The sequence below is a fragment of the Scyliorhinus torazame genome, chromosome 23 (assembly GCF_047496885.1).
Source record: "Scyliorhinus torazame isolate Kashiwa2021f chromosome 23, sScyTor2.1, whole genome shotgun sequence".
Taxonomy (NCBI): domain Eukaryota; kingdom Metazoa; phylum Chordata; class Chondrichthyes; order Carcharhiniformes; family Scyliorhinidae; genus Scyliorhinus; species Scyliorhinus torazame.
The window spans coordinates 16,487,009-16,508,428 of NC_092729.1; the positions used below are offsets into that span (position 1 = coordinate 16,487,009).

The following is a 21,420-nucleotide window of genomic DNA, read 5'->3' on the forward strand; positions in this document are numbered from 1 at the left end:
TGCCAGTGAACAGCCCCTACCCTGACTAATTCCCCTGCCAGTAAACAGCCCCTACCCTGACTAATTCCCCTGCCAGTGAACAGCCCCTACCCTGACTAATTCCCCTGCTAGTGAACAGCCCCTACCCTGACTAATTCCCCTGCTAGTGAACAGCCCCTACCCTGACTAATTCCCCTGCTAGTGAACAGCCCCTTCCCAGACTAATTCCCCTGCCAGTGAACAGCTCCTACCCTGACTAATTCCCCTGCCAGTGAACAGCCCCAACCCTGACTAATTCCCCTGCTAGTGAACAGCCCCTAGCCTGACTAATTCCCCTGCCAGTGAACAGCTCCTACCCTGACTAATTCCCCTGCCAGTGAACAGCCCCTACCCTGACTAATTCCCCTGCCAGTGAACAGCCCCTACCCCGACTAATTCCCCTGCCAGTGAACAGCCCCTACCCTGACTAATTCCCCTGCCAGTGAACAACCCCTACCCTGACTAATTCCCCTGCCAGTGAACAGCCCCTACCCTGACTAATTCCCCTGTCAGTGAACAGCCCCTACCCTGACTAATTCCCCTGCCAGTGAACAGCCCCTACCCTGACTAATTCCCCTGCCAGTGAACAACCCCTACCCTGACTAATTCCCCTGCCAGTGAACAGCCCCTACCCTGACTAATTCCCCTGCCAGTGAACAACCCCTACCCTGACTAATTCCCCTGCCAGTGAACAGCCCCTACCCTGACTAATTCCCCTGCCAGTGAACAGCCCCTACCTGACTAATTCCCTCGCCAGTGAACAGCCCCTACCCTGACTAATTCCCCTGCCAGTGAACAGCCTCTACCCTGACTAATTCCCCTGCCGGTGAACAGCCCTTACCCTGACTAATTCCCCTGCCAGTGAACAGCCCCTACCCTGACTAATTCCCCTGCCAGTGAACAACCCCTACCCTGACTAATTCCCCTGCCAGTGAACAGCCCCTACCCTGACTAATTCCCCTGCCAGTGAACAGCCCCTATCCTGACTAATTCCCCTACCAGTGAACAACCCCTACCCTGACTAATTCCCCTGCCAGTGAACAACCCCTACCCTGACTAATTCCCCTGCCAGTGAACAGCCCCTACCCTGACTAATTCCCCTGCCAGTGAACAGCCCCTACCCTGACTAATTCCCCTACCAGTGAACAACCCCTACCCTGACTAATTCCCCTGCCAGTGAACAACCCCTACCCTGACTAATTCCCCTGCCAGTGAACAGCCCCTACCCTGACTAATTCCCCTGCCAGTGAACACCCCCTACCCTGACTAATTCCCCTGCCAGTGAACAGCCCCTACCCTGACTAATTCCCCTGCCAGTGAACAGCCCCTACCCTGACTAATACCCCTGCCAGTGAACAGCACCTACCCTGACTAATTCCCTCGCCAGTGAACAGCCCCTACCCTGACTAATTCCCCTGCCAGTGAACAGCCCCTTACCGGACTAATTCCCCTGCCAGTGAACAGCCCCTACCCTGACTAATTCCCCTGCCAGTGAACAACCCCTACCCTGACTAATTGCCCTGCCAGTGAACAGCCCCTACCCTGACTAATTCCCCTGCCAGTGAACAATCCCTACCCTGACTAATTCCCCTGCCAGTGAACAGCCTCTACCCTGACTAATTCCCCTGCCAGTGAACAGTCCCTACCCTGACTAATTCCCCTGCCAGTGAACAGCCGCTACCCTGACTAATTCCCCTGCCAGTGAACAGTCCCTACCCTGACTAATTCCCCTGCCAGTGAACAGCCTCTACCCTGACTAATTCCCCTGCCAGTGAACAGTCCCTACCCTGACTAATTCCCCTGCCAGTGAACAGTCCCTACCCTGACTAATTCCCCTGCCAGTGAACAGCCTCTACCCTGACTAATTCCCCTGCCAGTGAACAGTCCCTACCCTGACTAATTCCCCTGCCAGTGAATAGCCCCTACCTGACTAATTCCCCTGTCAGTGAACAGCCCCTACCCTGACTAATTCCCCTGCCAGTGAACAGCCTCTACCCGGACTAATTTCCCTGCCTGTGAACAACCCCTACCCTGACTAATTTCCCTGCCTGTGAACAGCCCCTACCCTGACTAATTCCCCTGCTAGTGAACAGCCCCTACCCTGACTAATTCCCCTGCTAGTGAACAGCCCCTTCCCTGACTAATTCCCCTGTCAGTGAACAGCCCCTACCCTGACTAATTCCCCTGCTAGTGAACAGCCCCTACCCTGACTAATTCCCTCGCCAGTGAACAACCCCTACCCTGACTAATTCCCCTGCCAGTGAACAGCCCCTACCCTGACTAATTCCCCTGCCAGTGAACAGCCCCTACCCTGACTAATTCCCCTGCCAGTGAACAGCCCCTACCCTGACTAATTCCCCTGCCAGTGAACAGCCCCTACCCTGACTAATTCCCATGCCAGTGAACAGCCCCTACCCTGACTAATTCCCCTGCCAGTGAACAGCCCCTACCCTGACTAATTCCCCTGCCAGTGTACAGCCCCTACCCTGACTAATTCCCCTGCCAGTAAACAGCCTCTACCCGGACTAATTTCCCTGCCAGTGAACAGCCCCTACCCTGACGAATTCCCCTGCCAGTGAACAGCCCCTACCCTGACTAATTCCCCTGCCAGTGAACAGCCCCTACCTGACTAATTCCCCTGCCAGTGAACAGCCCCTACCCTGACTAATTCCCCTGCCAGTAAACAGCCCCTACCCTGACTAATTCCCCTACCAGTGAACAACCCCTACCCTGACTAATTCCACTGCCAGTGAACAGCCTCTACCCGGACTAATTCCCTGCCAGTGAACAACCCCTACCCTGACTAATTCCCCTGCCAGTGAACAGCCCCTACCCTGACTAATTCCCCTGCCAGTGAACAGCCCCTACCCTGACTAATTCCCCTGCCAGTGAACAACCCCTACCCTGACTAATTCCCCTGCCAGTGAACAGCCCCTACCCTGACTAATTCCCCTGCCAGTGAACAGCCCCTACCCTGACTATTTCCCCTGCCAGTGAACAACCCCTACCCTGACTAATTCCCCTGCCAGTGAACAGCCCCTACCCTGACTAATTCCCCTGCCAGTGAACTGCCCCTACCCTGACTAATTCCCCTGCCAGTGAACAGCCCCTACCCTGACTAATTCCCCTGCCAGTGAACAGCCCCTACCCTGACTAATTCCCCTGCCAGTGAACAGCCCCTACCCTGACTAATTCCCCTGCCAGTGAACAGCCCCTACCTGACTAATTCCCCTGCCAGTGAACAGCCCCTACCCTGACTAATTCCCTCGCCAGTGAACAGCCCCTACCCTGACTAATTCCCCTGCCAGTGAACAGCCCCTACCCTGACTAATTCCCCTGCCAGTAAACAGCCCCTACCCTGACTAATTCCCCTACCAGTGAACAACCCCTACCCTGACTAATTCCACTGCCAGTGAACAGCCTCTACCCGGACTAATTCCCTGCCAGTGAACAGCCCCTACCCTGACTAATTCCCCTGCCAGTGAACAGCCCCTACCCTAACTAATTCCCCTGCCAGTGAACAGCCCCTACCCTGACTAATTCCCCTGCCAGTGAACAACCCCTACCCTGACTAATTCCCCTGCCAGTGAACAGCCCCTACCCTGACTAATTCCCCTGCCAGTGAACAGCCCCTACCCTGACTAATTCCCCTGCCAGTGAACAGCCCCTACCCTGACTAATTCCCCTGCCAGTGAACAGCCCCTACCCTGACTAATTCCCCTGCCAGTGAACAGCCCCTACCCTGACTAATTCCCCTGCCAGTGAACAGCCCCTACCCTGACTAATTCCCCTGCCAGTGAACAGTCCCTACCCTGACTAATTCCCCTGCCAGTGAACAGCCCCTACCCTGACTAATTCCCCTGCCAGTGAACAGCCCCTACCTGACTAATTCCCTCGCCAGTGAACAGCCCCTACTCTGACTAATTCCCCTGCCAGTGAACAGCCCCTACCCTGACTAATTCCCCTGCCAGTGAACAGCCCCTACCTGACTAATTCCCTCGCCAGTGAACAGCCCCTACCTGACTAATTCCCTCGCCAGTGAACAGCCCCTACCCTGACTAATTCCCTCGCCAGTGAACAGCCCCTACCCTGACTAATTCCCTCGCCAGTGAACAGCCCCTACCCTGACTAATTCCCTCGCCAGTGAACAGCCCCTTACCTGACTAATTCCCCTGCCAGTGAACAACCCCTACCCTGACTAATTCCCCTGCCAGTGAACAGCCCCTACCCTGAGTAATTCCCCTGCCAGTGAACAGCCCCTACCCTGACTAATTCCCCTGCCAGTGAACAGCCCCTTCCCTGACTAATTCCCCTGCCAGTGAACAGCCCCTACCCTGACGAATTCCCCTGCCAGTGAACAACCCTCCCTTGACTAATTCCCCTGCCAGTGAACAACCCCTACCCTGACTAATTCCCCTGCCAGTGAACAGCCCCTACCCTGACTAATTCCCCTGCCAGTGAACAGCCCCTACCCTGACTAATTCCCCTGCCAGTAAACAGCCCCTACCCCGACTAATTCCTCTGCCAGTGAACAGCCCCTACCCTGACTAATTCCCCTGCCAGTAAACAGCCCCTACCCTGACTAATTCCCCTGCCAGTGAACAGCCCCTACCCTGACTAATTCCCCTGCCAGTGAACAACCCCTACCCTGACTAATTCCCCTGCCAGTGAACAGCCCCTACCCTGACTAATTCCCCTGCCAGTGAACAGCCCCTACCCTGACTAATTCCCCTGCCAGTGAACAGCCCCTACCCTGACTAATTCCCCTGCCAGTAAACAGCCCCTACCCCGACTAATTCCCCTGCCAGTGAACAACCCCTACCCTGACTAATTCCACTGCCAGTGAACAGCCCCTACCCCGACTAATTCCCCTGCCAGTGAACAGCCCCTTCCCTGACTAATTCCCCTGCCAGTGAACAGCCCCTACCCTGACTAATTTCCCTGCCAGTGAACAGCCCCTACCCTGACTAATTCCCCTGCCAGTGAACAGCCCCTACCCTGACTAATTCCCCTGCCAGTAAACAGCCCCTACCCTGACTAATTCCCCTGTCAGTGAACAGCCCCTACCCTGACTAATTCCCCTGCCAGTGAACAGCCTCTACCCCGACTAATTCCCCTGCCAGTGAACAGCCCCTACCCTGACTAATTCCCCTGCCAGTGAACAGCCCCTACCCTGACTAATTCCCCTGCCAGTGAACAGCCCCTACCCTGACTAATTCCCCTGCCAGTGAACAGCCCCTACCCCGACTAATTCCCCTGCCAGTGAACAGCCCCTACCCTGACTAATTCCCCTGCCAGTGAACAGCCCCTACCCTGACTAATTCCCCTGCCAGTGAACAGCCCCTACCCTGACTAATTCCACTGCCAGGGAACAGCCCCTACCCTGACTAATTGCACTGCCAGTGAACAGCCCCTACCCTGACTAATTCCCCTGCCAGTGATCAATCCCTAACCTGACTAATTCCACTGCCAGTGAACAGCCCCTACCCTGACTAATTCCCCTGCCAGTGAACAGCCCCTACCCTGACTAATACCCCTGCCAGTAAACAGCCCCTACCCTGACTAATTCCCCTGCCAGTGAACAGCCCCTACCCTGACTAATTCCCCTGCCAGTAAACAGCCCCTACCCTGACTAATTCCCATGCCTGTGAACAACCCCTACCCTGACTAATTTCCCTGCCAGTGAACAACCCCTTCCCTGACTAATTCCCCTGCCAGTGAACAGCCCCTACCCTGACTAATTCCCCTGCCAGTGAACAGCCCTTAACCTGACTAATTCCCCTGCCAGTGAACAGCCCCTACCCTGACTAATTCCACTGCCAGTGAACAGCCCCTACCCTGACTAATTCCACTGCCAGTGAACAGCCCCTACCCTGACTAATTCCCCTGCCAGTGATCAATCCCTAACCTGACTAATTCCACTGCCAGTGAACAGCCCCTACCCTGACTAATTCCCCTGCCAGTGAACAGCCCCTACCCTGACTAATTCCCCTGCCAGTAAACAGCCCCTACCCTGACTAATTCCCCTGCCAGTGAACAGCCCCTACCCTGACTAATTCCCCTGCCAGTAAACAGCCCCTACCCTGACTAATTCCCCTGCCAGTAAACAGCCCCTACCCTGACTAATTCCCCTGCCAGTGAACAGCCCTTACCCTGACTAATTCCCCTGCCAGTGAACAGCCCCTACCCTGACTAATTCCACTGCCAGTGAACAGCCCCTACCCTGACTAATTCCACTGCCAGTGAACAGCCCCTACCCTGACTAATTCCCCTGCCAGTGATCAATCCCTAACCTGACTAATTCCACTGCCAGTGAACAGCCCCTACCCTGACTAATTCCCCTGCCAGTGAACAGCCCCTACCCTGACTAATTCCCCTGCCAGTAAACAGCCCCTACCCTGACTAATTCCCCTGCCAGTGAACAATCCCTAACCTGACTAATTCCACTGCCAGTGAACAGCCCCTACCCTGACTAATTCCCCTGCCAGTGAACAGCCCCTACCCTGACTAATTCCCCTGCCAGTAAACAGCCCCTACCCTGACTAATTCCCCTGCCAGTAAACAGCCCCTACCCTGACTAATTCCCCTGCCAGTGAACAGCCCCTACCCCGACTAACTCCCCTGCCCGTGAACAGCCCCTACCCTGACTAATTCCCCTGCCAGTGAACAGCCCCTACCCTGACTAATTCCCCTGCCAGTGAACAGCCCCTACCCTGACTAATTCCCCTGCCAGTGAACAGCCCCTACCCTGACTAATTTCCCTGCCAGTGAACAGCCCCTACCCTGACTAATTCCCCTGCCAGTGAACAGCCCCTACCCTGACTAATTCCCCTGCCAGTGAACAGCCCCTACCCTGACTAATTCCCCTGCCAGTGAACAGCCCCTACCCTGACTAATTCCCCTGACAGTGAACAGCCCCTACCCTGACTAATTCCCCTGCCAGTGAACAGCCCCTACCCTGACTAATTCCCCTGCCAGTGAACAGCCCCTACCCTGACTAATTCCCCTGCCAGTGAACAGCCCCTACCCTGACTAATTCCCCTCCCAGTGAACAGCCCCTACCCTGACTAATTCCCCTGCCAGTGAACAGCCCCTTCCCTGACTAATTCCCCTGCCAGTGAACAGCCCCTACCCTGACTAATTCCCCTGCCAGTGAACAACCCTACCCTGACTAATTCCCCTGCCAGTGAACAACCGCTACCCTGACTAATTCCACTGCCAGTGAACAGCCCCTACCCTGACTAATTCCCCTGCCAGTGAACAGCCCCTACCCTGACTAATTCCCCTGCCAGTGAACAGCCCCTACCCTGACTAATTCCCCTGCCAGTAAACAGCCCCTACCCCGACTAATTCCCCTGCCAGTGAACAGCCCCTACCCTGACTAATTCCCCTGCCAGTAAACAGCCCCTACCCTGACTAATTCCCCTGCCAGTGAACAGCCCCTACCCTGACTAATTCCCCTGCCAGTGAACAACCCCTACCCTGACTAATTCCCCTGCCAGTGAACAGCCCCTACCCTGACTAATTCCCCTGCCAGTGAACAGCCCCTACCCTGACTAATTCCCCTGCCAGTGAACAGCCCCTACCCTGACTAATTCCCCTGCCAGTAAACAGCCCCTACCCCGACTAATTCCCCTGCCAGTGAACAACCCCTACCCTGACTAATTCCACTGCCAGTGAACAGCCCCTACCCCGACTAATTCCCCTGCCAGTGAACAGCCCCTTCCCTGACTAATTCCCCTGCCAGTGAACAGCCCCTACCCTGACTAATTTCCCTGCCAGTGAACAGCCCCTACCCTGACTAATTCCCCTGCCAGTGAACAGCCCCTACCCTGACTAATTCCCCTGCCAGTAAACAGCCCCTACCCTGACTAATTCCCCTGTCAGTGAACAGCCCCTACCCTGACTAATTCCCCTGCCAGTGAACAGCCTCTACCCCGAATAATTCCCCTGCCAGTGAACAGCCCCTACCCTGACTAATTCCCCTGCCAGTGAACAGCCCCTACCCTGACTAATTCCCCTGCCAGTGAACAGCCCCTACCCTGACTAATTCCCCTGCCAGTGAACAGCCCCTACCCCGACTAATTCCCCTGCCAGTGAACAGCCCCTACCCTGACTAATTCCCCTGCCAGTGAACAGCCCCTACCCTGACTAATTCCCCTGCCAGTGAACAGCCCCTACCCTGACTAATTCCACTGCCAGTGAACAGCCCCTACCCTGACTAATTCCTGTGCCAGTGAACAGCCCCTACCCTGACTAATTCCCCTGCCAGTGATCAATCCCTAACCTGACTAATTCCACTGCCAGTGAACAGCCCCTACCCTGACTAATTCCCCTGCCAGTGAACAGCCCCTACCCTGACTAATTCCCCTGCCAGTAAACAGCCCCTACCCTGACTAATTCCCCTGCCAGTGAACAGCCCCTACCCTGACTAATTCCCCTGCCAGTAAACAGCCCCTACCCTGACTAATTCCCCTGCCTGTGAACAACCCCTACCCTGACTAATTTCCCTGCCAGTGAACAACCCCTTCCCTGACTAATTCCCCTGCCAGTGAACAGCCCCTACCCTGACTAATTCCCCTGCCAGTGAACAGCCCTTACCCTGACTAATTCCCCTGCCAGTGAACAGCCCCTACCCTGACTAATTCCACTGCCAGTGAACAGCCCCTACCCTGACTAATTCCACTGCCAGTGAACAGCCCCTACCCTGACTAATTCCCCTGCCAGTGATCAATCCCTAACCTGACTAATTCCACTGCCAGTGAACAGCCCCTACCCTGACTAATTCCCCTGCCAGTGAACAGCCCCTACCCTGACTAATTCCCCTGCCAGTAAACAGCCCCTACCCTGACTAATTCCCCTGCCAGTGAAGAGCCCCTACCCTGACTAATTCCCCTGCCAGTAAACAGCCCCTACCCTGACTAATTCCCCTGCCAGTAAACAGCCCCTACCCTGACTAATTCCCCTGCCAGTGAACAATCCCTAACCTGACTAATTCCACTGCCAGTGAACAGCCCCTACCCTGACTAATTCCCCTGCCAGTGAACAGCCCCTACCCTGACTAATTCCCCTGCCAGTAAACAGCCCCTACCCTGACTAATTCCCCTGCCAGTAAACAGCCCCTACCCTGACTAATTCCCCTGCCAGTGAACAGCCCCTACCCCGACTAACTCCCCTGCCCGTGAACAGCCCCTACCCTGACTAATTCCCCTGCCAGTGAACAGCCCCTACTCTGACTAATTCCCCTGCCAGTGAGCAGCCCCTACCCTGACTAATTCCCCTGCCAGTGAACAGCCCCTACCCTGACTAATTTCCCTGCCAGTGAACAGCCCCTACCCTGACTAATTCCCCTGCCAGTGAACAGCCCCTACCCTGACTAATTCCCCTGCCAGTGAACAGCCCCTACCCTGACTAATTCCCCTGCCAGTGAACAGCCCCTACCCTGACTAATTCCCCTGACAGTGAACAGCCCCTACCCTGACTAATTCCCCTGCCAGTGAACAGCCCCTACCCTGACTAATTCCCCTGCCAGTGAACAGCCCCTACCCTGACTAATTCCCCTGCCAGTGAACAGCCCCTACCCTGACTAATTCCCCTGCCAGTGAACAGCCCCTACCCTGACTAATTCCCCTGCCAGTGAACAGCCCCTACCCTGACTAATTCCCCTGCCAGTGAACAGCCCCTACCCTGACTAATTCCCCTGCCAGTGAACAATCCCTACCCTGACTAATTCCCCTGCCAGTGAACAGCCCCTACCTGACTAATTCCCCTGCCAGTGAACAGCTCCTACCCTGACTAATTCCCCTGCCAGTGAACAACCCCTACCCTGACTAATTCCCCTGCCAGTGAACAGCCCCTACCCTGACTAATTCCCCTGCCAGTGAACAGCTCATACCCTGACTAATTCCCCTGCTAGTGAACAATCCCTACCCTGACTAATTCCCCTGCCAGTGAACAGCCCCTACCCTGACTAATTCCCCTGCCAGTAAACAGCCCCTACCCTGACTAATTCCCCTGCCAGTGAACAGCCCCTACCTGACTAATTCCCCTGCCAGTGAACAACCCCTACCCTGACTAATTCCCCTGCCAGTGAACAGCCCCTACCCTGACTAATTCCCCTGCCAGTGAACAGCCCCTACCCTGACTAATTCCCCTGCCAGTGAACAGCCCCTACCCTGACTAATTCCCCTGCCAGTGAACAACCCCTACCCTGACTAATTCCACTGCCAGTGAACAGCCCCTACCCTGACTAATTCCCCTGCCAGTGAACAGCCCCTACCCTGACTAATTCCCCTGCCAGTAAACAGCCCCTACCCTGACTAATTCCCCTGCCAGTAAACAGCCCCTACCCTGACTAATTCCCCTGCCAGTGAACAGCCCCTACCCCGACTAACTCCCCTGCCCGTGAACAGCCCCTACCCTGACTAATTCCCCTGCCAGTGAACAGCCCCTACCCTGACTAATTCCCCTGCCAGTGAACAGCCCCTACCCTGACTAATTCCCCTGCCAGTGAACAGCCCCTACCCTGACTAATTTCCCTGCCAGTGAACAGCCCCTACCCTGACTAATTCCCCTGCCAGTGAACAGCCCCTACCCTGACTAATTCCCCTGCCAGTGAACAGCCCCTACCCTGACTAATTCCCCTGCCAGTGAACAGCCCCTACCCTGACTAATTCCCCTGACAGTGAACAGCCCCTACCCTGACTAATTCCCCTGCCAGTGAACAGCCCCTACCCTGACTAATTCCCCTGCCAGTGAACAGCCCCTACCCTGACTAATTCCCCTGCCAGTGAACAGCCCCTACCCTGACTAATTCCCCTCCCAGTGAACAGCCCCTACCCTGACTAATTCCCCTGCCAGTGAACAGCCCCTTCCCTGACTAATTCCCCTGCCAGTGAACAGCCCCTACCCTGACTAATTCCCCTGCCAGTGAACAACCCTACCCTGACTAATTCCCCTGCCAGTGAACAACCCCTACCCTGACTAATTCCACTGCCAGTGAACAGCCCCTACCCTGACTAATTCCCCTGCCAGTGAACAGCCCCTACCCTGACTAATTCCCCTGCCAGTGAACAGCCCCTACCCTGACTAATTCCCCTGCCAGTAAACAGCCCCTACCCCGACTAATTCCCCTGCCAGTGAACAGCCCCTACCCTGACTAATTCCCCTGCCAGTAAACAGCCCCTACCCTGACTAATTCCCCTGCCAGTGAACAGCCCCTACCCTGACTAATTCCCCTGCCAGTGAACAACCCCTACCCTGACTAATTCCCCTGCCACTGAACAGCCCCTACCCTGACTAATTCCCCTGCCAGTGAACAGCCCCTACCCTGACTAATTCCTCTGCCAGTGAACAGCCCCTACCCTGACTAATTCCCCTGCCAGTAAACAGCCCCTACCCCGACTAATTCCCCTGCCAGTGAACAACCCCTACCCTGACTAATTCCACTGCCAGTGAACAGCCCCTACCCCGACTAATTCCCCTGCCAGTGAACAGCCCCTTCCCTGACTAATTCCCCTGCCAGTGAACAGCCCCTACCCTGACTAATTTCCCTGCCAGTGAACAGCCCCTACCCTGACTAATTCCCCTGCCAGTGAACAGCCCCTACCCTGACTAATTCCCCTGCCAGTAAACAGCCCCTACCCTGACTCATTCGCCTGTCAGTGAACAGCCCCTACCCTGACTAATTCCCCTGCCAGTGAACAGCCTCTACCCCGAATAATTCCCCTGCCAGTGAACAGCCCCTACCCTGACTAATTCCCCTGCCAGTGAACAGCCCCTACCCTGACTAATTCCCCTGCCAGTGAACAGCCCCTACCCTGACTAATTCCCCTGCCAGTGAACAGCCCCTACCCCGACTAATTCCCCTGCCAGTGAACAGCCCCTACCCTGACTAATTCCCCTGCCAGTGAACAGCCCCTACCCTGACTAATTCCCCTGCCAGTGAACAGCCCCTACCCTGACTAATTCCACTGCCAGTGAACAGCCCCTACCCTGACTAATTCCTCTGCCAGTGAACAGCCCCTACCCTGACTAATTCCCCTGCCAGTGATCAATCCCTAACCTGACTAATTCCACTGCCAGTGAACAGCCCCTACCCTGACTAATTCCCCTGCCAGTGAACAGCCCCTACCCTGACTAATTCCCCTGCCAGTAAACAGCCCCTACCCTGACTAATTCCCCTGCCAGTGAACAGCCCCTACCCTGACTAATTCCCCTGCCAGTAAACAGCCCCTACCCTGACTAATTCCCCTGCCTGTGAACAACCCCTACCCTGACTAATTTCCCTGCCAGTGAACAACCCCTTCCCTGACTAATTCCCCTGCCAGTGAACAGCCCCTACCCTGACTAATTCCCCTGCCAGTGAACAGCCCTTACCCTGACTAATTCCCCTGCCAGTGAACAGCCCCTACCCTGACTAATTCCACTGCCAGTGAACAGCCCCTACCCTGACTAATTCCACTGCCAGTGAACAGCCCCTACCCTGACTAATTCCCCTGCCAGTGATCAATCCCTAACCTGACTAATTCCACTGCCAGTGAACAGCCCCTACCCTGACTAATTCCCCTGCCAGTGAACAGCCCCTACCCTGACTAATTCCCCTGCCAGTAAACAGCCCCTACCCTGACTAATTCCCCTGCCAGTGAACAGCCCCTACCCTGACTAATTCCCCTGCCAGTAAACAGCCCCTACCCTGACTAATTCCCCTGCCAGTAAACAGCCCCTACCCTGACTAATTCCCCTGCCAGTGAACAATCCCTAACCTGACTAATTCCACTGCCAGTGAACAGCCCCTACCCTGACTAATTCCCCTGCCAGTGAACAGCCCCTACGCTGACTAATTCCCCTGCCAGTAAACAGCCCCTACCCTGACTAATTCCCCTGCCAGTAAACAGCCCCTACCCTGACTAATTCCCCTGCCAGTGAACAGCCCCTACCCCGACTAACTCCCCTGCCCGTGAACAGCCCCTACCCTGACTAATTCCCCTGCCAGTGAACAGCCCCTACTCTGACTAATTCCCCTGCCAGTGAGCAGCCCCTACCCTGACTAATTCCCCTGCCAGTGAACAGCCCCTACCCTGACTAATTTCCCTGCCAGTGAACAGCCCCTACCCTGACTAATTCCCCTGCCAGTGAACAGCCCCTACCCTGACTAATTCCCCTGCCAGTGAACAGCCCCTACCCTGACTAATTCCCCTGCCAGTGAACAGCCCCTACCCTGACTAATTCCCCTGACAGTGAACAGCCCCTACCCTGACTAATTCCCCTGCCAGTGAACAGCCCCTACCCTGACTAATTCCCCTGCCAGTGAACAGCCCCTACCCTGACTAATTCCCCTGCCAGTGAACAGCCCCTACCCTGACTAATTCCCCTGCCAGTGAACAGCCCCTACCCTGACTAATTCCCCTGCCAGTGAACAGCCCCTACCCTGACTAATTCCCCTGCCAGTGAACAGCCGCTACCCTGACTAATTCCCCTGCCAGTGAACAATCCCTACCCTGACTAATTCCCCTGCCAGTGAACAGCCCCTACCTGACTACTTCCCCTGCCAGTGAACAGCTCCTACCCTGACTAATTCCCCTGCCAGTGAACAACCCCTACCCTGACTAATTCCCCTGCCAGTGAACAGCCCCTACCCTGACTAATTCCCCTGCCAGTGAACAGCTCATACCCTGACTAATTCCCCTGCTAGTGAACAATCCCTACCCTGACTAATTCCCCTGCCAGTGAACAGCCCCTACCCTGACTAATTCCCCTGCCAGTAAACAGCCCCTACCCTGACTAATTCCCCTGCCAGTGAACAGCCCCTACCTGACTAATTCCCCTGCCAGTGAACAACCCCTACCCTGACTAATTCCCCTGCCAGTGAACAGCCCCTACCCTGACTAATTCCCCTGCCAGTGAACAGCCCCTACCCTGACTAATTCCCCTGCCAGTGAACAACCCCTACCCTGACTAATTCCCCTGCCAGTGAACAACCCCTACCCTGACTAATTCCCCTGCCAGTGAACAGCTCCTACCCTGACTAATTCCCCTGCCAGTGAACAGCCCCTACCCTGACTAATTCCCCTGCCAGTGAACAGCCCCTACCCTGACTAATTCCCCTGCCAGTAAACAGCCCCTACCCTGACTAATTCCCCTGCCTGTGAACAACCCCTACCCTGACTAATTCCCCTGTCAGTGAACAATCCCTACCCTGACTAATTCCCCTGCCAGTGAACAACCCCTACCCTGACTAATTCCCCTGCCAGTGAACAGCCCTTACCCTGACTAATTCCCCTGCCAGTGAACAGCCCCTACCCTGACTAATTCCACTGCCAGTGAACAGCCCCTACCCTGACTAATTCCACTGCCAGTGAACAGCCCCTACCCTGACTAATTCCCCTGCCAGTGAACAGCCCCTACCCTGACTAATTCCCCTGCCAGTGAACAGCCCCTACCCTGACTAATTCCCCTGCCAGTGATCAATCCCTAACCTGACTAATTCCACTGCCAGTGAACAGCCCCGACCCTGACTAATTCCCCTGCCAGTGAACAGCCCCTACCCTGACTAATTCCCCTGCCAGTGATCAATCCCTAACCTGACTAATTCCACTGCCAGTGAACAGCCCCTACCCTGATTAATTCACCTGCCAGTGAACAGCCCCTACCATGACTAATTCCCCTGCCAGTGAACAGCCCCTACCCTGACTAATTCCCCTGCCAGTAAACAGCCCCTACCCTGACTAATTCCCCTGCCAGTAAACAGCCCCTACCCTGACTAATTCCCCTGCCAGTGAACAATCCCTTCCCTGACTAATTCCCCTGCCAGTAAACAGCCCCTACCCTGACTAATTCCCCTGCCAGTAAACAGCCCCTACCCTGACTAATTCCCCTGCCAGTGAACAACCCCTACCCTGACTAATTCCCCTGCCAGTGAACAACCCCTACCCTGACTAATTCCCCTGCCAGTAAACAGCCCCTACCCTGACTAATTCCCCTGCCAGTGAACAGCCCCTACCCTGACTAATTCCCCTGCCAGTGAACAGCCCCTACCCTGACTAATTCCCCTGCCAGTAAACAGCCCCTACCCTGACTAATTCCCCTGCCAGTAAACAGCCCCTACCCTGACTAATTCCCCTGCCAGTAAACAGCCCCTACCCTGACTAATTCCCCTGCCAGTGAACAATCCCTACCCTGACTAATTCCCCTGCCAGTGAACAGCCCCTACCCTGACTAATTCCCCTGCCAGTGAACAGCCCCTACCCTGACTAATTCCCCTGCCGGTGAACAGCCCCTTCCCTGACTAATTCCCCTGCCAGTGAACAGCCCCTACCCTGACTAATTCCCCTGCCAGTGAACAGCCCCGACCCTGACTAATTCCCCTGCCAGTGAACAGCCCCTACCCTGACTCATTCCCCTGCCAGTGAACAATCCCTACCCTGACTAATTCCCCTGCCAGTGAACAGCCCCTACCCTGACTAATTCCCCTGCCAGTGAACAGCCCCTACCCTGACTAATTCCCCTGCCAGTGAACAGCCCCTACCCTGACTAATTCCCCTGCCAGTAAACAGCCCCTACCCTGACTAATTCCCTGCCAGTGAACAGCCCCTACCCTGACTAATTCCCCTGCAAGTGAACAGCCCCTACCCTGACTAATTCCCCTGCCAGTGATCAATCCCTAACCTGATTAATTCCACTGCCAGTGAACAGCCCCTACCCTGACTAATTCCCCTGCCAGTGAACAGCCCCTACCCTGACTAATTCCCCTGCCAGTGATCAATCCCTAACCTGACTAATTCCACTGCCAGTGAACAGCCCCTACCCTGATTAATTCACCTGCCAGTGAACAGCCCCTACCCTGACTAATTCCCCTGCCAGTGAACAGCCCCTACCCTGACTAATTCCCCTGCCAGTGAACAGCCCCTACCCTGACTAATTCCCCTGCCAGTGAACAACCCCTACCCTGACTAATTCCCCTGCCAGTGAACAGCCTCTACCCTGACTAATTCCCCTGCGAGTGAACAGCCCCTTCCCTGACTAATTCCCCTGCGAGTGAACAGCCCCTACCCCGACTAATTCCCCTGCCAGTGAACAGCCCCTTCCCTGACTAATTCCCCTGCCAGTGAACAACCCCTACCCTGACTAATTCCCCTGCCAGTGAACAGCCCCTTCCCTGACTAATTCCCCTGCGAGTGAACAGCCCCTACCCTGACTAATTCCCCTGCCAGTGAACAGTCCCTACCCAGACTAATCCCCTGCCAGTGAACAGCCCCTACCCCGACTAATCCCCTGCGAGTGAACAGCCCCTACCCTGACTAATTCCCCTGCCAGTGAACAGTCCCTACCCTGACTAATCCCCTGCCAGTGAACAGCCCCTACCCCGACTAATCCCCTGCCAGTGAACAGCCCCTTCCCTGACTAATTACCCTGCCAGTGAACAACCCCTACCCTGACTAATTCCCCTGCGAGTGAACAGCCCCTACCCCGACTAATTCCCCTGCCAGTGAACAGCCCCTACCCTGAATAATTCCCCTGCCAGTGAACAACCCCTACCCTGACTAATTCCCCTGCCAGTGAACAGCCCCTACCCTGACTAATTCCCCTGCCAGTGAACAGCCCCTACCCTGACTAATTCCCCTGCCAGTGAACAACCCCTACCCTGACTAATTCCCCTGCCAGTGAACAGCCTCTACCCTGACTAATTCCCCTGCCAGTGAAGAACCCCTACCCTGACTAATTCCCCTGCCAGTGAACAGCCCCTACCCTGACTAATTCCCCTGCCAGTGAACAGCCCCTACCCTGACTAATTCCCCTGCCAGTGAACAGCCCCTACCCTGACTAATTCCCCTGCCAGTGAACAGCCCCGACCCTGACTAATTCCCCTGCCAGTGAACAGCCCCTTCCCTGACTAATTCCCCTGCCAGTGAACAGCCCCTACCCTGACTAATTCCCCTGCCAGTGAACAGCCCCTACCCTGACTAATTCCCCTGCCAGTGAACAGCCCCTGTCCTGACTAATTCCCCTGCCAGTGAACAGCCCCTACCCTGACTAACTCCCCTGCCAGTGAACAGCCCCTACCCTGACTAATTCCCCTGCCAGTGAACAGCCCCTACCCTGACTAATTCCCCTGCCAGTGAACAGCCCCTACCCTGAATAATTCCCCTGCCAGTGAACAGCCCCTACCCTGACTAATTCCCCTGCCAGTGAACAATCCCTACCCTGACTAATTCCCCTGCCAGTGAACAGCCCCTACCCTGACTAATTCCCCTGCCAGTGAACAATCCCTACCCTGACTAATTCCCCTGCCAGTGAATAGCCCCTACCCTGACTAATTTCCCTGCCAGTGAACAGCCCCTACCCTGACTAATTCCCCTGCCAGTGAACAGCCCCTACCCTGACTAATTCCCCTGCCAGTGAACAGCCTCTACCCTGACTAATTCCCCTGCCAGTGAACAACCCCTACCCTGACTAATTCCCCTGCCAGTGAACAACCCCTACCCTGACTAATTCCCCTGCCAGTGAACAGCCCCTACCCTGACTAATTCCCCTGCCAGTGAACAGCCCCTACCTGACTAATTCCCCTGCCAGTGAACAGCCCCTACCCTGACTAATTCCCCTGCCAGTGAACAACCCCTACCCTGACTAATTCCCCTGCCAGTGAACAGCCCCTACCCTGACTAATTCCCCTGCCAGTGAACAGCCCCTACCCTGACTAATTCCCCTGCCAGTGAACAGCCCCTACCCTGACTAATTCCCCTGCCAGTGAACAACCCCTACCCTGACTAAATCCCCTGCCAGTGAACAGTCCCTACCCTGACTAATTCCCCTGCCAGTGAACAGCCTCTACCCTGACTAATTCCCCTGCCAGTGAACAGCCCCTACCCTGACTAATTCCCCTGCCAGTGAACAACCCCTACCCTGACTAATTCCCCTGCCAGTGAACAGCCCCTACCCTGACTAATTCCCCTGCCAGTGAACAGCCCCTACCCCGACTAATTCCCCTGCCAGTGAACAGCCCCTACCCTGACTAATTCCCCTGCCAGTGAACAACCCCTACCCTGACTAATTCCCCTGCCAGTGAACAGCCCCTACCCTGACTAATTCCCCTGCCAGTGAACAGTCCCTACCCTGACTAATTCCCCTGCCAGTGAACAACCCTACCCTGACTAATTCCCCTGTCAGTGAACAGCCCCTTCCCTGACTAATTCCCCTGCCAGTGAACAGTCCCTACCCAGACTAATTCCCCTGCCAGTGAACAACCCTACCCTGACTAATTCCCCTGCCAGTGAACAGCCCCTACCCTGACTAATTCCCCTGCCAGTGCACAGGCCCTACCCCGACTAATTCCCCTGCCAGTGAACAGCCCCTACCCTGACTAATTCCCCTGCCAGTGAACAACCCCTACCCTGACTAATTCCCCTGCCAGTGAACAGCCCCTTCCCTGACTAATTCCCCTGCGAGTGAACAGCCCCTACCCCGACTAATTCCCCTGCCAGTGAACAGCCCCTTCCCCGACTAATTCCCCTGCCAGTGAACAACCCCTACCCTGACTAATTCCCCTGCCAGTGAACAGCCCCTTCCCTGACTAATTCCCCTGCGAGTGAACAGCCCCTACCCCGACTAATTCCCCTGCCAGTGAACAGCCCCTACCCTGACTAATTCCCCTGCCAGTGAACAGCCTCTACCCTGACTAATTCCCCTGCCAGTGAACAGCCCCTACCCTGACTAATTCCCCTGCCAGTGAACAGCTCCTACCTGACTAATTCCCCTGCCAGTGAACAGCCCCTACCCTGACTAATTCCCCTGCCAGTGAACAGCCCCGACCCTGACTAATTCCCCTGCCAGTGAACAGCCCCTACCCTGACTAATTCCCCTGCCAGTGAACAGCCCCTACCCTGACTAATTCCCCTGCCAGTGGCCAGCCCCTTCACTGACTAAATTACCTGCTAATGAGATGCCCCAACCCGACTATTTCCCATTCCCTGTGTACAGACCCAACCCCGACTAATTTCCATTCTTGTTAGAAGCACCTACACTGACGGGTTCCACACCCTGCTTTGAACCCCTGCCCAGTCTAGCATTTCTACGATTTTAAGGCATTGTCAACTTCTTAGGTAAATTCATACCTTTTTGTATCAATCAGAACAACAGCTCTCAGAAAATTGGTCAAAAAATCCTGCTCTTTCGAATGGACAAGTGATCATCAAGCAGAGTGGCTTAGTTGAAAATCACAATTAACAACGGCACCTATATTAGCATCTTTCGATCCAAATAGGAAGACGACAATTTCGAAGGATGCGAGTCAGGACAGAATAGGAGCGGTACTGTTGCAAAAAGACGACAGTTCATCTTTCGTTCCTGTTGCATATGCATCTAGTGCGATGACACCAACAGAATGTCGATATGCTCAAATTGAAAAAGATTGTCTTGGACTACTAACAGACGTATTTGCCTCCTCGCTGGTGATATCCTCTCGTTTTGGAATGGGATAGTGTTCCCTCATGATTTTGTTGTTGAGATCCTTGGGGTCTATACATATCTGTAGATCACCTAACGGTTTCTTCACACAAATGATCGAACTGACCCAGTCAGTCGGTTCAGTGACTCTTGAAATCATTCCTTGTTGTTTTGGCCTTCCCAATTCTAGTTTTAATCTTTCTCTTAGTGGAGCAGGAATTCTCCTGCGTCCCCAGAGTATTACTTTAGCTCTCTGAGCCTTTGGTTAACTAGTCCAATGAAAATGCCACTACGCTACCGCCTCCCTCTACACCTATTCCTGATTCCTTTTGTCACTAACCGAATCTCCTCCCCATCCTCTCTTTGCCTTCCGCGCCCAGTGACAGTCATTCCCATCTCTCCGAATCCTTTTTGAACACACTGAAAATCTTCCTTAGCCGGTCATTCCCTCCCCACCCATTGAAATGATTTAAGTTCCCCTGACCACTGTCACCACCGCTTTCCTATCCACTGAAACGTTTCCCAGCACCATCTGCTCTCACTGGAAATTCCCCCCACTATTCTTCTCCCTCCGACCGTTCAAAATATCTTGTAGCTATTTTAATCCATCTGTGACGCATAAAACCCCTTCCCCTCCAGAGCTAATATCGTTGCGTCCCGTAAAACCTTTCCCAGTCCTCTTCCTTTGCGGTAACTTACAACCCCGCACGGTGTTCGTAACACAACCCCCCTCACGCCCATGGCGCCTAGAGACCCTTCACGGTGTCCTGACCCCCTCCATGGCGGCCAGAGGCCCTTCACGGTTTGCTGAACCCCTCCATGGCGCCTAGAGACACTTCACGGTTACCTCACCCCCTCCATGGCGCCTTGAGACACTTCACGGTTACCTGAGCCCCTCCATGGCGCCTAGAGACACTTAACGGTGCCCTGCACCCCTCCGTGGCGCCTAGAGACCCGTCCCGGTGTCCTGAACGACTCCATGACACCTAGAATCCCGTAACGCTGCCCTGAATCCCTCCATGGCGTCAAGAAACCCTTCACGGTGCCCATGGGTAGCACGGTAGCACAAGTGGCTAGCACTGTGGCTTCACAGCGCCAGGGTCCCAGGTTCGATTCCCTGCTGGGTCGCTGTCTGTGCGGAGTCTGTACGTTCTCCCAGTGTGTGCGTGGGTTTCCTCCGGGTGCTCCGGTTTCCTCCCACATTCCAACGACGTGCAGGGTAGGTGGATTGGCCTTGATAAATTGCCCCGAGTGACCAAAAAGGTTAGGAGCGGTTATTAGATTAAGGGGATAGGGTGGGAGTGAGGACTTACGTGGATCGGTGCAGACTCGATGTGCCGAGTGGCCTCCTTCTGCATTGTATGTTCTATGTTCTAGATACGCGGAACGGTGTCCTGAATGCCTCCATGACGGCGAGAAATCCGCAACGGTGTTCTGAAACACTCCATGGCGTCCAGCAACACTTCACGGTGCCTTGAACCCCTCCATGGCGTATCGATACAGTTCGCGGTGCCGAGAAACCGTTAACGGTTCCCGGAAAACTTCACACCTCTTTAACCTGGGATCACCCCATATCTGGATCTGTAAAGATTTAATCACCTGCTAATGGTCGCATTCCAAGCATTGTTTGGCATCTTTGAATTTGTCTATATATGTGTTTCTGGAACATACCACTTCATTCACCTGAGGAAGGAGCAGCGCTCCGAAAGCTAGTGACATCGAAACAAACCTGTTGGACTTTAACCTGGTGTTGTAAGACTTCTTACTGAAAAATAAAAGCAAACCTCAGCACCCACTGAACATTTCCTCCACACTCTGATCTCCTGCACCATCCTCTGAATCACTTCACCATCCTCTTACTCACCCACTAAATCCCTCCCCTATTTTCTGAATCAATTGCCGAGCTCCAGAACCATTTCCATGGTTACCTTCTATCACTTCCAGACCCCCAGCTTGTTCTCC

General features: G+C 54.9%; 1 long non-coding RNA gene across 1 annotated transcript in view; it reads right to left on the bottom strand.

The window, feature by feature from the left end:
* Positions 1–21,299, bottom strand: part of LOC140399573 (uncharacterized) — a 489,788-nt gene extending 468,489 nt beyond the window's left edge. Inside the window, exon 1 of the long non-coding RNA XR_011937728.1 lies at positions 21,243–21,299. This is a non-coding gene — a long non-coding RNA (uncharacterized lncRNA). The remainder of the gene's footprint in view (positions 1–21,242) is intronic.
* Positions 21,300–21,420: the final 121 nt, after the last annotated feature.